The 17,423-nt window shown below is 44.0% G+C and overlaps 1 long non-coding RNA gene across 1 annotated transcript in view; it reads left to right on the forward strand.

Annotated features, from left to right (window-relative positions):
- Positions 1-1,380, forward strand: part of LOC310914097 — a 106,753-nt gene extending 105,373 nt beyond the window's left edge. Inside the window, exon 3 of the long non-coding RNA XR_014590966.1 lies at positions 1,302-1,380. This is a non-coding gene — a long non-coding RNA (uncharacterized lncRNA). The remainder of the gene's footprint in view (positions 1-1,301) is intronic.
- The last annotated feature ends 16,043 nt before the right edge of the window (positions 1,381-17,423 follow it).

Genomic DNA, 17,423 nt, shown 5'->3' on the forward strand with positions numbered 1-17,423 from the left:
TCGGCAGGAGTGCCCAGCCCCACGGCTGTGGTGGGGACGGAGCGCGGCGGGCTGGGCTCGGAGGAGGCGCGGGGCTGTGCGGCCGGGCTTCTTTGAAGGGAGCTGGCGAGCCCACTCCCGGGGTCTGTTTTAAGGTGGTCCGGGGTCTGGGGGGGTGCAGGCTCTCTATCTTAAGGCGGCAGGCAGTCCACTCTGGGGTCGGAGAGAGGAGGCCTGCGGGCAGCTTCTAAGCGACCAGGCAACCCCCCCTTCACTGCCCCCCCCGCCAGAGGGAGGACGACCACGGAGGTGGCTTTTTACTGTTACATTACAAAATAAACATTCTAGATATTAATACACTTATTACATAACAATCAAGGGTTTCAATTCTCTAAATTTCATTTTTTTCAGTAGGATATAAAACTAAGTAAAGATAAGTGGTGGGGTTCAAGGTGAGGCTTTGGTCATGCTTTTAGTTAATGTGCAGGGATTTGGCATTTGGCACTTCTGTATTTTTGAGTGCCCAAATAATCAGACCTTTGCTATTTAACACTTACATGAGCATTTACTGCATATATATTTGATAATTAAGTTGCTAGTTTAAAATTATTAGTGATATAATGAAAGTCACTTTTAAGAGAGCACTTGGGTGAGGAGAAACCCAAACATTCTTTTTATTCCCAGCAGTTCAGTTTTGTGGAGAACTACTGGAAAACAATTCGTTTCATCACTGCCGGGGGGAATTTCGTTGTTGACAGAACAAAAGGAGCCGATCGCCGACAGTGTGAACAGTGGCACGGCGGAGGGGCCGCAGCTGTGGCGCGCTGCCATGGCGGCCACTCTGAGGGCCACCCTGAGGGCGAGCAGCTCCCGCCACAGCCGTGAGGGGCCCGCCGTGCCCCGCGGGCCGTTGCCACGGTGCCCGAGCCGGCAGGAAACTGTTGAGACATGGCTTCGAGAAGTTAAGAGTTACATTATGATATATTTAAGAAAAGAAATCACTTTTAGTGATTTCTTCTAGTCAGCCTGTGCATAAATTCATGTATATAAAATAGAAAACCTGGAGATATCTGTTTTTCGAGAACTTCATATGAAGGCTTATGTGTGTGATGCACCTTACAGTGTTCCTCTATTGTTTTTAGAAGGCTGCCATAGTGTTATAAATGTATATTATAAAATTGGCTTTTTGCAAGATGTGTGCTATATGATTAATAACTTTAAGGATATGGGATATAGGGTTTTTATTTCTGCGATTAGTAAAAGAAGATTTGGCAGAGTGGTAGTAACTGATGTAATATGCTTAAAACTGTCTGTTTGGTCAGGATAACATCCAGTGAACATGTAAAGAGGACCCTGCTATTGATACACCAACTATCAGCATCTACCACCTGAAGAAAGCACAGACCAAGGCCAAGCTGGAGGCGATAATAAAGACACAGCCACGAAACACACATGCTCTAAAAAGGCAGACCCAAGGAGGAGCCATGCAAAGCAGTTCCTGGAATATGGAAACTAGTTTATGGAATTTTATGAATATTCATATATCGATATAATGGGAAGGGTATTTAACGAGTATCCCTGAGAAAGCAAGGTGTGGACTTGGCATTCAGCCAAGTCACCCAGCCGGCCGTACTTGGCTTTTTTTATCTCCTAATTGTCTTAATTTTTATTAAACATATTTCTTAAAATTTACCAAAATGTGAACCTCGTTTTTCACAATAGCAATGCAGCTCTTACAGCAGTACATGTTAAATCATGTCTAATTAGAAACAAACAAACAAAAAAAGCAGTTATGGTAAAAAGGGCCATTAGGTACCCCTCTGTTATAAATGATTAGAAGCCAATTCAAAATAAAAGAATTTATTTAGCAATTTTCCAAGATCAAATTAAAATGCCACAATAAAATCGGACAACATCGATTGAATGCTGACCGGACAGGGTGACAGCAGCAAGGGTGCTGTCCAACCTTGCCCACAAATGCTGGATCTCGGCGTATAGCATTTATACAGTTTTTCTGTCCGGCTACGTCTATTGAGAGTCCGAATATTCGTGCATTTCTTTACTCCTGAGTAACGTTTTGAAAGGGTTTCCCTGTAAGTCTGAAAGAAGTCTCAAGAGCCTTCCCAGACTCCTCCTTTGGGGTGCTGATTTGATCATCCTCCAGATCCTCCACCAAGACTGATAGCAGGTCTTGAGTAGCTGTGAAGTAGAAGTCCATCCTTGATGAATGAGCCATCTCCAGTCCAGCCCTGTTGTTTCTGTTGCAAATGTTGTGGTTTCACAGCTGCACAATAGGCCTTGGAATCCCAGAGACGCCCACGGGTAGCTTTTAATAGTTCAAACTTTTAATACAATATTTTATATACAAATTTATACACTACATCTATCACAGTTTCAACATACATTTCTTTATACTTTGCAATGTTACTTAAATGTATTGTGTGATATCATTGCCTGTTACTTAGCATTTCAGACTCAGTGTAGGTTTTGTTTGTTTTTCAAAATATAAATACAATTACTAGGAAGGAAAACATCTAAGTAATAATGAAACGTTAATGAAAAATAATCATCCTGTTTGTCAGAACCTGCTGCAGGGGAACCATTATTCTCTGGCTAGTGATGGAATTGTTATTTTGGGCATATTTACCTCTTCTAGTCCTGGGATCTGTAATCATTTAGAGTGTCCCATGATGACTATTTATTGACCTGTGTCCCTTGCTCTCCGCTCTATTACATTTGCACATACCTTGTATTAAAGATCACAGACTCACAGAATGCTTTGGATAGGAAGTGACCTTAAAGCTTAGACTACTTTCTTAGTTGTTCTTAAAACATTAAGATGAATCTTTCTAAGTCATCCACAGTACTGATGAAGCACATTCTCTACAATTGTCAGGCTGAAAAGGGCTAAAATGCATTAAGACCTCTGGATCTGTGAGAGGCTCTTAGCCTGGAAGGAGCTCTGCAAGACTGCAAAGTAAAGGTGACTGTCGCAGTCCCTGCACGCTTTCTCAGTGGCTCAGCAGTGTGCCATGGGACCTCTGATGGTGTGAACTCCTGGCGGTGGTGCAACACTACCCCCGGAGCCCTGGGGTTCCCGAGCAGTCACCTAAGATCAGTGCCTTAAAGGAACAGAGCAGGCCTCACTTGAAGGTCTGAGGATAATTTATTGTAAAACAGCATAACACAAACCAAGAGCAGGGGTGAAGACCCCCTAACAGGGGCCGTGCAGTAGTTTTTAAGGGGAAGGGACAAGGGAGGAGTTTTGGAGTCAGGAGCCAATAACAAAGCAATTGGGGTGGAGTTCAATGTGGGGTGACAAGGTTTAGGCCAACCAGGGGGAACTGAGAGAGGATGCAATTTTAACTTAACCAATAAAACAGAATAGAACAGAAGTTTCTGGACTCAGGGGTAGGGTCAGGGAGGGATTGACACTTGGTGGATGGGAGTGAAGGGTAAGTACAAGGATAGATTGACAGGGTGGTGTAGGAGAGCAGAACAAGAGTCAAACAGACTATAGGGGAGATAGAACAAACTATTAAGGGTGTTAACAAGCTACAACACAATAGAAAGGGGGCTACAAAGCACATTGCAAAGCAAAGGAGCATAACAAAAACACACCACAACAGGTGACCACTGCTTAGATCTGTTTGCTCTTAGAACTGTGTTCCAAATATATTCCTGTCATTTAAATATATACCATAATTTTACTGATTGGAATTTGCTGTGATATTTATCCTAGTTTCAACTTTCTGCTCTTGAAGGTTGCTCATTAAGAAATACTGATGGCAGAAAGTGTCTGGCATCAGAAGAGTTCCTCAGCTCCATCCACAGAGGCAGAAGTGCAGCTGTGCATGTTCTGTTGGCCATTTTGCATTTGGCAGTGGCACAGCCTGATTTCTGTAAATACTAAATATTTCATTTATTTATTAAACATTAAGGCTTATTAAGCAGGACAGGCAGATGGTTCACAATTCTCTCGTGGGCGGTCATATAGCTGCTGGAGCTATATTGTTTAGCTCAGGATATAAAGACATTTCAGTTACATTTGGGTACTGTGAGTCAGATCTGCAGCTGGTGGAAATTAGTTCCAGAGATACAGACACTGCTCTGTGGAGTTGACCAATAGAAAAGTAGACCTGGTGAATTCTAGATTTATTCTGAGCAAAAGTGTCCTTTGTTCAAAAGCTTGAAGATTTCCTTGCTTGCAGTGAGATAAATAGGACCACAGGTCTGCCAGAGCCTGGAGTGCTGTGTCCAGTTCTGGGCCCCTCAGTCCAGGAAGAACATTTGAGCGTGTCCAGGGCAGGGAACAGAGCTGGGGAAGGATCTGGAGAAACAGGAGGGGCTGAGGGAGCTGGGAAAGGGGCTCAGCCTGGAGGAAAGGAGGCTCAGGGGGGACCTTGTGGCTCTGCACAACTCCTTGACAGGAGTGGACAGCCGGGGAGGTTAGGCTCTGTTCCCAGGGAACAGGGACAGAATGAAAGGACATACTAAAGCTGCAGCAGGGAGGTTTAGGTTGATCATCGGGAGTGTTATAAATGCAATGGCAAATATCGGATTAACAAAGAAACAATTTATTAATAAAACGATTTTAATTACTAATAAAAGAGAAAACCACAAAATAGGATATTAGCAGCGCCGCGCTGGGTGGATGAGGGGTCTGCACACCAAGGTACAGGTCACCCAAATCCACCCTGAACGATTCTCAGTTCGCTGTTTTATAGGGTTTTTCTGCCCTGAGGCAGTACAGGTGTCTAGGATGGGTCAAATAGTCCAAATTTCTTTTAGATGGCCTTCCCGGATTTGCTGAGTTTTGTGGATCCGTTCTGGGAAGGTCTTTTTCTTATGCAAATTGTGCCAGTCAGTCTTATGTTGATTCTGGTATGCATATCGTGCCAGGGCATTGGGGAATTCTGCTTCGCCGTTCAAGAAGGAATTCTCTTCGCATTGGAAGGGATGTGATTCTTATCGGGCCTGGCTAGCGTCTTTGTTTGGTCTGATGGTCCTTGTCTTGTTTCACAACTGGAGCCGCGGAGACTTGAGATACAGATTTCTACCTACTAGATTTCACAGTTCATTAACATCATCCTATTATACATTTGATTATTATTTTTTTTACGAATTTTTACACCAGATTTATCACAGTCTTCCACTTAATAATTTATTAGATTAAAAATTCGTATCTTTTTGTTTATCTTGACCTTAACTCTAATTAAGGTCACAGTCTTCTTAGTCTTCTTGTGAGGATTCATCACTTTGTTGGAGTATCTGTTCTTCTTCAAACCTCCTCAGAGCTGCTGCAGCTCTCCCATTCCCTTTACTCTCCTCTAGCTTTATTAGCTGGGAAATTGAGGAGAGAGTGGTTGCTTTTTTTTGTGCGGCTTCTGGGTCTAGGGGAAGGGAGGCTATTTGCATCCCTTGGACGACTGAATGGATCAGTCGGATAAAACAGGGGATCAAACATGGGAGGAAAACAATGCTTGCAACAGAACAGGTTATGAAGAACACTATTTTTTTCCACTACTCTTCTTGCCTAAAGAGCTGATCTCACTATGAGGCCTGAAGATTTGAATTCCAGTTTTGGACCGGTACATGGGCCACCTTCTTAATTTTTGCGGCTAATTTTCTAATTGTTTTTTCGTAATTGTCAATCTCGATGCAGCACTCTGACTTATTGAATCTGCCGCATACTCCTTTTTCTTTAGCCAGTACGTAATCGAGGGCGAGCCGATTTTGATATACAAAAGCTGTCATTTGCGAATGTTGCTTGGCCAGAAGTTCTAAGGCATCTGAGGTGTGGTTTGAAACCACCTCTACTACCACCTGCAGCCGTATTAGCCTATTGAGGAGGTAAATGGGCGTCTGATATCCTCAACTACCATCGTTAGCTCAGGTAGTCAGCTTATAATACTTAATGATTCTTTTCGCGGGCCACTCCTCCTCCCCCCACTTTTGGTTGCCTTTGGCTACAGGTAGTTTTCGCCTTATTTCTCTTCTCTTCTGACTCAATGTTTCAAAGAGAGGGGCCCCTAGCAAATTACTTTTGGATCGGGGTAAGGTAAAGAAAAAGGGTCTAATCATACTTAGGGTGCAGGACCCCTTCCATTTTCTGGGAAGTTCACTGTACGCCTTTTTCTCACATATCCAATATATTTCATCAGGCGCTTTCCAGCCAGCATTTGTCTTAGCTGGTTCATCTCAGTATTCTTTCAGACCTATTAAGGCTTGGAAAGGACTAGCCCTGGGATTCTTGTGCCAGCATAGTTTTATTGTCTCAAACCACTCACAATCCTTTTTTCGAATTTTGCTCCAATATCCGGAGGGTGGTTCAGGTTGCTAGATTTTTGATTTATCATTGGAATTTATCGTTAGTGTGTTTATACATGGTGTATAACCTACTAAGTTGGTAAACTCCTTCCCTTCCCCGCTAATACATATAGTGACAATTATTCTTTTTTTTAGAATCTATCCTTCTGGTCTTTTTATGGTTTGGGATATTTTTGAACCCTCCTATTTTAGGAGTTGTTCCGGGGCTAGTCCTTCTCTTTTCCAGGGCCATCTTTCAGCTGACTTCAATCCCCCACAGATTCAACAATTTGATAGTTCTAATTCAGTGGCTATTTCTTGCATCAACTCTATAAAGAGATTTTGGTTAGGAGCTGGAAATCCCCCATTACCATATTGTTTTTTTAGTTGCTCATATTGTTTGCTGAGCGTTTTCAATCTCTTTTGTTCAACCCTCCTCTTTTTGGCCTTAGCTTTCTGTCTCCTTAATTCTAAAGTTACCTGTTTCATTTTACTTTCAGGGTCCATCCCCTCCTCATTTCTCGAGAAACAAAAGGTTTGGTCAAACTGTAAACATATACGATTATCACCCCTTTGTAATAGGTCAAAAACAATGGGTTCGTTGTTAAAGGAACCTTCTTTCTCATGCTTGAGATTCCTTCCCCCCAATACAACTTTCTACTCATGGTGCATATTTTTAATTTTGACTTATCATAGCACAGAGGGTTTACCTTAAAATAGGCGAGGAAAGTAGATTGCCTTTTTCTTTCCACCCACACAGTTTTATTACACTGTCCACACATTTGAACTGGGGGCGGAATTTCGAGTTTACGCTTTTGTCTAACGTGTGTTTGTTTCAGCAGGGACTCTGAACTGTCTGTCCTTAAAACTTGCCCCTGAGTGTTGGCACCGGACCCTCCCTTCCAATTTGCAGAGATAAAATTGAGTGCCATTGGCCCAACAATTACTTAGCTGCTTTCCTGGAGGGCAGTCTTTTATTGGTTTGGTTTGGGGGGCTGTTAAGCACCACTCACACTTCATGGGGGGGTTCTCCCCTAGGGGTGCCTCTGGAAGGACCTCCTTGGTCCAGCACATGGCTAGACTTAGGACAATCAGGATTCCCCACCGATATACCCCTCTGCCTTGCCCTTCGCGAACATACGGCGGGGTAAACCATCTTCTTGGCAGCAAGGGTATGCTTCAGGGGCCCGTGTGGTCCTTATAGCAAACCTTCTTTTATAGGTTGCCCACCTAGATAACTTAATTGTGTCACCTCTGCACGGTACTTTGATGGTCTTCCGGCACTCAATCGCCAAGATCTCTGCTTTGGCGTTTAATTTTCCTCTTATCCCCTTTTTGTAAATTTGATACCACTCAGGAGAATCTAACTTCAAAAGTCCGGCTCGTGTAGCAAGTATTAAGAGACGGCTAGTGTTCTCCTGCTTTTCAGTCAAACAGTTAGTACAAAGACCCCTTGGTCGATTCCCTCCTCAACAATTGGTGACCCAAACTTGTTTACAATACACACATTCAAAATGGATAAAAGGGAAACATTCACAGCCTGGGGTGATACAACTTATCTGACTTGTCATTTAGGATGATGCCGAAGCTTGATTTTTAGTTCTCTTGGAGAGGTGATGACCTTCCAATCCGAGGTTCTCGAGTTCTTGATCTTTTTTACTCTTGATGAGTGAGTCCAGCCTTTTTCTGCAGTTCGGACTGCGGTGTCAGTGGTGAGCAGTACTAGGAATGGTCTTTGCCGATGCGGGGCGAGAGGAAGTTCCTTCCAAGTTTTGATCAATACTTTGTCTCTCGGCAGAATCTGGTGAATTGCAAATCCAAGAGGGGCACTTTGGGGAATAAGTCCACGCCTTTGGAGCTCGTGTAAATTTTTGTTTATAGTAATAAGATAAGGTTGTAATTGCACATCTTCAACTTGGGGATGTCCCACCGGCATTCTGTGCTTGTATGGCATCTCATACAACATTTTAAAGGGGGACAACCCTGTCTTGGAGTGTGGTATGGTTCTCACATTAAACTGAGCAAGGGGGAGGCATTTTACCCAACACATTTTTGTCTCCAACATGAGCTTTGCTAGTTGGGATTTCAAGGTTTGATTCATTCTCTTCACCTGTCTCGAACTTTGAGGATGCCAGGGGGTGTGATACTGCCATCTGATTCCCAAAGCCTCTGTTAATTGTTTTATGACTTTTGATGTAAAATGTGTCCTTTGGTCTGAATCAATCCAATCAATCATTCCATATCTAGGGACTATTTCCTCTAATAATACTTTGGAAACTGTTTGGGTCGTAGCTTTTGCCCTTGGATATGCTTCCACCCAATGTGTTAATTTATCCACTATTACTAATAGGTATTTGTACCTCCCGACCTTTGGTAGGTCGGTGAAATCAACTTGAATCCTTTCAAACGGTCTATATGAAAGGGGACGACCTCCCCAGGCCGTTTGTCTGGATCTCAATCGATTCACCTTCTGGCAGATTACACACCTTTGCACCTCTTGCTTAGCTAATTCAAAAATTCTTTTGCATCCGAAAAACCTCAAGAACTGATCTGCCAACGCCTGTGTTCCCCAGTGAGTCTGTTCATGCAGTTGTCTCAGGATTCTTTTAGCTGCATTTTTTGGAATCAATTCCTTCCCATCGGGTAATTTCCATTTTCCCATCTCCAAGACCCCTCCCATCTTTTTGAATCTCTCAATGTCCTTCTCGGAGGGGCATATTTGGATTTTGGGATTCTCTTCTCCGATCACCTCGGGGACGCTTACCGTGAGCAATGCTGCCCTTTTTGCCTCTTGATCAGCTAGGTTATTACCGCGGGTTTGGAATTGTAGTCCTGCCTGGTGTCCTTTTACATGGACTACTGCAATTTCTTTGGGTTCCCTAATTGCTTTTAAGATTTGCCTAATTATTTCTCTGTGAATCAGACTCTTTCCCTTTGTGTTTATCAATCCTCTCTCTTCCCATATTTTCTCAAACGTGTGAACCACCCCAAAAGCGTAACGGGAATCTGTGAACACGGTCCCCCTTTTCCCTTTTAACCTTTTGAGAGCCCTTAGGAGAGCATAAAGCTTGCAAGCTTGAGCTGACCATTTGAGTTTCAGGGGGCCCGATTTCACTACCTTTCCCGTTCCACCACCCACCACTGCATAACCTGACTTTCTCTTCCTTCTCTTCCTACTACCTTTGCAGACCCATCCACAAACCATTTTTCTTCCCCCTCCAATTCCTGATCCTCCAAATCTGGCCTTACTTTTGTCTGAAGTTCCACGATCTCAGCACAATCATGCAACTATTTCTCGGAGTGGTCTTCAAACATAAATTGAGCAGGGTTCTGTGCAGAGGTGGTTTTTAACTCGAGACCAGGGGAGCTAATCAGAATGGCCTCATATTTCAGAAGCCGAGAGTCAGTCAACCACTTCTCTGCCTTTTGTTGCAGGATACTTCTCACATCATGAGGAGTGTAAACCACCAAAGAGGCCCTGAATGTAACTTTCTTTGCCTCCTCTACCAGAAGCGCCACTGCTACTATTGCCTGTAAGCACATAGGCCATCCCCGGCTCACAGGGTCCAGGATTTTTGATAGAAAACCTATGGGTTTTCTTTTTCCTGCCCATTCCTGCGTCAGGACTCCTTGTGCTGTTTGCTCACTAACGTCTACAAACAACTGGAATTCTTTATTTACGTCTGAGAGGGTCAGTACTGGAGCAGTCATGAGAACATCTTTTAATTTCTGAAAGTCTGATTTATCCTGATCAGTCCACTTCACTCTATCAGTGTTTAACCTTTCATAAAGAAATTTTACCTTCTCATTGAAGCCTTCAATCCTTTGCCTACAATATCTCAGGAGCCCCAAGACTTGACGTATTTGTCTTTTAGTTTTCGGGGTGGGTAATGCTATAATTCCCGCCACCCTCTCAGGGTCCAATTTCTTTTTCCCTTGTGTCAGCCAATGACCCAAATACTTTACCTCAGGCTCCGTGAACTGCAGCTTGGATTTAGAAACTTTCAAACCCTTATCTCTAATGAAATTCAGCAAAGCCACAGTACATTCCCTCACGCTTTTCTCAGTAGGTCCAGCTATTAGCAGATCATCTACGTACTGCAAAAGTTTTGTCCCTTCCCTCGGGGCGAATTGAGTTAATAGTTGTTCTAAAGCCTGTCCAAACAGATTAGGGGATTCCACAAATCTTTGGGGAAGCACTGTCCATCTTAACTGTTGCTTCCTATTGCTATCAGGGTCCTCCCACTGAAAAGCGAAGTAATCTCTACTTTTCTCGTCTAAAGGGCAAGTCCAGAAAGCATCCTTTAAGTCAGTCACACTATACCATACGTCCTCGGGTGTGAGTCGATTCAGTAAAGTATACGGATTGGCAACCACTGGAAATCTAGTCTTGGTTCGAGCATTCACTGCTCTTAAGTCCTGAACTAGTCAGTAACTTCCATCTGCCTTTCTTACAGTTAGTATGGGAGTATTATGGGGGGACATACATGGTTCTAGGGTTCCTCCCTTTAAGAGATCATCGATTACCTGTTTCAGCCCCTTTCTCTCTTCCAGGGGGATGGGATACTGTTTGACCCGTATAGGGTCCTCGGGGTTCTCAATTGCGATGTGAATGGGGTCAATTTTTAGTCTCCCCACCTCTCTTTTAGAGTGCCATACTTCCGGATTAATGTCTGCTTCATCTTTTTTGGTGAGCTTAAACATTTTTACCACCAGATGGGAACTTTTTACAATGATGCTAATTCCTAGGGCAATGATCATATCTCTCCCTAACAAATTGTAATCAGCTTCTTCTACTAACAACAAGTTTTTCAAACAGACTTTGTTTTCTGACTCAATTTCCACATTCTCTATTACCCGCACTCTAAAAGGGTCCCCTTTTGCACCAACCACCATAACTCTCTTCCTGCTGGCTATACGGCCTTTTGGTAAATGCTGTAAAGTGCTCCTTTCTGCCCCAGTATCTACCAGAAAAATTATCTCTTGTTGTTGGGGACCTACTTGTGGAGGTGTGCTGGTAACTTCCCACGTTTATTGCCTAAGTTCATGCAGTTTATTAATGTTAAAGTTAATATATTATTGTTTGGTTCATTCCTGTTTCCCCCTCCCTATCCCATATTGGAATTTCCCAGTAGTTGTTTACCAGATTTTCGTTAAATGTCAATCAATGTGTTATATAACTTCTAAGTTATGTCCATCATCTGTAGGCCTTTCCTCCATCCAGAAAGTTCTGTACACAGCCTGCAATGATTGGATGAGTTTAATATATTCCCCCTCCCTGTTCTGTATTATTGGATGTTGAGTTGAATGACGTTGATAAAGCCACTCCCTTGTTATACCTGATTGGTTCATCTTCCTCCCACCCCTGTGTTACACCCCTGAGATAAAAAGTCCCTGCATGAGCTGGTCAGGGTCTCTTCGGAGCCTCGACCAGCTGGAATAAACCTTCTCTGCGTTGAACTCTGAAGGGTCCCGTCCTTTCTTTTGCCTGCGTCGTAGTGGTGACTCCGCTCGTCGAGCTAAAAGACCCCCGTGTTGCGGTGGAGGCAGGGCTGTCCTGTGCTGGGGCACTTGGGCGACAGCCACGCCTCAAAGGAGGGAAGCCGGGAGCGACCGCACCTACTTTCAATTTTACCAGGGGCTCGTTAGATGTTCTGGTCTCCAAGGTGAAGAGCCCCTGACACCCCTAATCCTCTTGGAAGATTTTCTCATCTTTCATTCTTTTCTTGCAATCCCTCCGAATGTGTCCCACCTTCTTACAGTAGTAACATTCTGGCTGTTTCTTTTTTGTGACTGGGGCCGTCTTACGGGGGCCCTGAGGCTTTCGGGGTAAGGTTTTATACTTACCCGATGCCTGCTCCTGTCTCTGGACCTCTTTTACAGCTGCTACCAGAACCTTAGCCTGTACTTTTTGCTTTTCATCCTCCCTTCTCATGTGCACCTTTTGTGCTTCCCTCAACAATTCTTGCAAGCTCTTGTCTTGCCAGCCATCTATCTTTTCCAATTTTTTCTGGATATTCTCCCAAGATTTGGCAACAAATTGTGTCTTGAGCAACAACTCCCCTACAGGGGAGTTGGGGTCAGTCCCAGAATATATCTGTAGACTTCGCCTTAATCGCTCAATCCATTCGGTGGGGGATTCCTCTTTCTCTTGACATTCACTAAATACCTTACTGATATTCTGGCCCCTTGGGACGGCTTCCCTAATACCTTGGATTATGATATTCTTCAGGTCTATCATGCTCTTTCTCCCGTCCTCTGTCTGTGCATTCCAACTTGGATTAGTGCTGGGCCATTTTTGATCACCGGGTGTCCCCTGTGGATTGCACCAGTCCCAGTCTCTAATACCCGCTTGCTTTATCATTTCTCTCTCTTTGTTGTTAAACAAAGACCTTAGGATTGCCATAAGGTCTTCATAGGTATAGATACTACTTCCTAAGAACTCATCCAACCTCTCTGCCACACTAAAATGATCATCTAACAACCGTCCCATCTCCTTTTTAAAAGCTCTCACATCTCCTGTATTGAGAGGAACATTCACAAACTCGATAACCCCGGGGGCTGTCGGAATTTCCCTTAACGGAAGTAAACTGTGTCCCTCATTTTCACTCTCTCCCCATTCATCACCCATCAGCTTAGCTTTCAAACGTGTTCTGCTAGCAGGGGGAGAACTGGTGGTTGTGGGTTGTCTCCCTTTTGTGGGCTGCAGGGGTGGAACCGCTGTCTGTGCGGCAGAGGGGATCCTCTCTTCTGCTCGAGCGAACCCTGGTTGCGGCGGAAAGGGTGAGAGAGGCTGTTCCCATCTTTGCGCAGACGGGATCTCGGAGGGGATTCCAGTGGTCATGACGTCCACCAGCGGGGGTGCCACCGACGGACCCAGACCGGATGGAAGGGGAAGGAGAGGGGGTGGCAGCAGGGAAACTGCCAGTGGGGACAAGGGATGGGAAGCCTGTGTTGTTACGGACATAGGGCTTTCTACTTGGGATACTTGTGCCCCCATAGGTTGGTTTTGGGGGTCCAAGGGAGCCGTAGGTACCACTTGATCCGGAGAGGGTGGAGAGTCTGGCCCATTATAAGGGGGTGGGAGATGGTCTAGAGGGTCCCAGGGCTCGGTCCCAGTTCCGGGCCGCCCTTTCTGTTTTATCGGGAACAATCTTGCTCGGGTATTCAGCCAGAGCCGAGCATATTCCTTCTCCTCAGGGTCTGAGGGGCTCTTGTTTTCTACATAGTGATTTAGTTCATTACACGTCCAATTTTCAAAAGTTCCTAACACCGGCCACGTAAGGTGGCTACTCAGCTCTTTACCACCCCACACATTCATGCAATAATAAACCATCCTTTCTTTGGATTTCCTTTTTCTCTGGGGACAATCTCTCCAATGTTCTAACATCAAACCCAGGGGACTATTTCGGGGGATATTCATAGTTCTCTTTCCCTTACTGGAAGGGAGTTTTTCTGCTGTCTTTTTCTGGGGTTTGCTCTTTCTCTGTCGCATGTTTTTACAAGTTTTTCTTACCAAATCTCCAATTTCTCTCCAAGTCGGCTTTCTGCCTGTGTGTTGTGTCTCTGGTTTTTCTCAAGGGACTGGGGCTTTTCTGATTACTCACCCCTCCAGCGAGCTGTGCCGAGGGGTCCCTGATTGGTGCTCAATCTCTTTCTGGATTCCATCTGGACCCTTACCTTGGTCCGCTGGCAAAAAGGGTTTACCAATTCCCGAGCTCGACAGGATGTATCCTTCCCCTTTTTGCCCACTCCGTGATCAGTCCCTGTGACTCTCCTAGTCCCAGGTTTTACGAGTGATATGAGAGAACTTTCACACAAAATCGCTTCTTTCGCGGCCGACCGTTCCCCTCGCGGGAAGACGGAAATGCGACCTTGAAGTCCACACTCGCTTTGTGATCAGATCACGTCTCACACACTCGCCCGATCACCCGCTCAACCAGCAGTACTTACAGCTCCTTTTCCTGCGTGGATGTCTTCGTGCACTTAGACATTTTATGAGCAAAATCAGCCGCGGCTTTTGAAGGCCCTCTGCCTTCCCGAGCTCTCTTTGCCCCTGTATCCGTCCTTTCCCCTGTCCTTTTTGTGGTTTTCTCGCTCCTAAATTTGGTTCGGGTGTTCAGGTGGAGCCGCGGGGTCTCCCCACTCACCAGGCCGCCAAAATCAGCGGGGGTACCCTCCTGGATTGCAGGTCTTCACAGCTTCCTCCGAATCCGAGTCACGGCACCAAATCTGTTATAAATGCAATGGCAAAAATCGGATTAACAAAGAAACAATTTATTAATAAAATGATTTCAATCACTAATAAAAGAGAAAACCACAAAATAGGATATTAGCAGCGCCGCGCCGGGTGGATGAGGGGTCTGCACACCAAGGTACAGGTCACCCAAATCCACCCCGAACGATTCTCAGTTCGCTGTTTTATAGGGTTTTTCTGCCCTGAGGCAGTACAGGTGTCTAGGATGGGTCAAATAGTCCAAATTTCTTTTAGATGGCCTTCCCGGATTTGCTGAGTTTTGTGGATCCGTTCTGGGAAGGTCTTTTTCTTATGCAAATTGTGCCAGTCAGTCTTATGTTGATTCTGGTATGCATATCGTGCCAGGGCATTGGGGAATTCTGCTTCGCCGTTCAAGAAGGAATTCTCTTCGCATTGGAAGGGATGTGATTCTTATCGGGGCTGGCTAGCGTCTTTGTTTGGTCTGATGGTCCTTGTCTTGTTTCACAACTGGAGCCGCGGAGACTTGAGATACAGATTTCTACCTACTAGATTTCACAGTTTATTAACATCATTCTATTATACATTTGATTATTATTTTTTTTACGAATTTTTACACCAGATTTATCACAGGGAGGAATTTCTTCACAAAATGGTAATTCGAATTTAGATTAGAATGAACTGACCAAGGAGGTGCTGGAATCCCCACCCCTGGAGGTGTCCAGGGAATGACTGGATGTGGCATCCTGGTCTGAGTGGCAAGGTGGGGATCAAGCACAGGTTGGTAGTCTGTGGTCTCAAAGATCTTTTCCAACCTGATTGATTCTGTGATGTGAATCATCACAGAATGTGAATTGGTAATCCAGGCATTCTCCCAGCACCTGTCAGGATGAATCCCAGTACTCTTGCTAAAGGTGAGCATCTTTTAGCCCTCAGGAATTCCTGGGCTGCCTTGCAAAGGCAGAAGCAGAGGAACAGCCAATTATTTCCCACCAACTTGGGCAGCGAAACTAAAATTTTTCAGAATTTCTCATAACATTTCTGAAATTCTTCAGAATAATCATTGTTCTCTTATTCCCACTTTGTATACTTAAACCTTTTTTGGACTGAGTTTCTTCAATTTGTCAACCTCTGTTGAATTTCAGGAGTATGCGCCTGTGAAAACAGACTGAAACCTTAGGCTTCAAAGTTTCACAGCAGTACAATGGGATGATGCACCTCCAAAACACTCCTAACAAATACTTATTCTCCTAAATTGAGGGTTGTATCAACTCAAGTCAATACTCAGTTCATCCATCATATTTTGCTTGAATCTGATAGCTCACAAATATGATAGTGAAATGTTATCTTTTGAGAATACAGTATTTCAGCTTTATGTTGGGTTTTGGGGGTGACTGGTGCTGGGGTTTTGAGGAAGGAATTCTCTATCTGTGTTTTTAAAGCAGGAAAAACACTAAAGGTAGAATTATTTCCTTTTCCTAATTTTTAATAAATTACCATTAAAGCAATGCCAGGTAAGGTCACAGATCCCAACTGTTTAAAATTTTACTGGTTGAATCACTACACACTTAACTGGAAAAAAAAAAAAAAAAAAACTAAGACAAAAAGTTAGGCTTTCATTTTAGGCATGAACTTAGGTTCCATTAGAAAAACACAAAAGCCAAGAAGGGCAAAAGTAAGTGACTTAACTGCTTTCCTGGCAGGGATTCTGTATAATATTCTTTAATTTTCTAGCAAAGAGTGCAAACTCTTCTGCACAGAACACAAACCAGACAAAGGGCCATTTAAGTCTCTCCTTGAAATTCAAATGTGGTCTCACTAAACCTTTCCTTAGGTTAAACAGGACTTTGTTACAGATCTGACACTTCTTTCAGGATCAAAAATCAGTCTGGGCACTACCAGGCTGCGACAAGGAAGAAAGTAACAATGGCAGTGTTCACAGTTAAAGTTTATGAAGTTCTCTGTTCAGAGTGCATGCCTTTTTGCCATGTTATTTCTCAGCTATCTTCCTTCTGGTTTATGCCTTACTTACCTGAGCTCTATTTATTGCTATTGCCAAGTCCCTCACAGTATTTTCTAGCGAGCTGAAGATGGAACATGAAAATAGATGCTGTCAAACATGAAAAAGGCCATTGCTTTTTGATGATTGCAGGTGGATGTTGTCTGTACTTTCTGTTGTACTTAGAGTCTCAACCTGAAGTAATCTCAACAACTTTCTAATAAGGAACCCTTCTTTTTTATCTCTTCTGTTCCTTTGTGCTTTGTGTTTTGAGGGAGGTATTGGAACAGTTATTCCTTTATGAAGAAACATGACATTTGTTTTGTAGTGAAGGCAATTAAAACTCAGTCGTGACCTAAGCACTGACTTAGACCTCTCGGCTACCCCCCAGCTCTTGGGTGAGTGAAGCTATACAGGTAACTTCAGCTGCTGTGGTACCTATTTCTAAATGAGCATGCATCACCAAAACCCACCAATCTCAAGACAACTGCAGGCTGGCTGTTTGACTGTCCTAGTTCTTTGTATTAAAACACATTTTATGGGCAAGCAGATCTATGTGTATTTATCTACAAACTCTCCTTTAATTAGAGCAGAGCTAGCACACAATTCCTGAAAGATGACCTCAAGGGGATAATGGGGAGGAGTGGGAGGAAGAGGAAGATGACAATGACTTGATCTGGATTTCTGCACTGCCAGAACCAGCTACACATATGCCAGATCCCAGCTGAGAGTGAATGCTACTGCCTTGTATCTCATTTTCCCTGGCTGGGAGGGGAAGAGGAGAGGCAAAGGGTTGAGGGGCAGACTCATTGGCACATACACTCAAAATGATCTGTGTGGTAGTAAAGGTGATGCAGAGCACATGAGCTGCAGCTGCTTACAAATATGTTTATTTAGTTAATTGAATTGTCCTGACAACTA

This window comes from Zosterops lateralis (genome assembly GCF_965231275.1).
Source record: "Zosterops lateralis genome assembly, chromosome: 12".
In the NCBI taxonomy this organism is placed as follows: Eukaryota; Metazoa; Chordata; class Aves; order Passeriformes; family Zosteropidae; genus Zosterops; species Zosterops lateralis.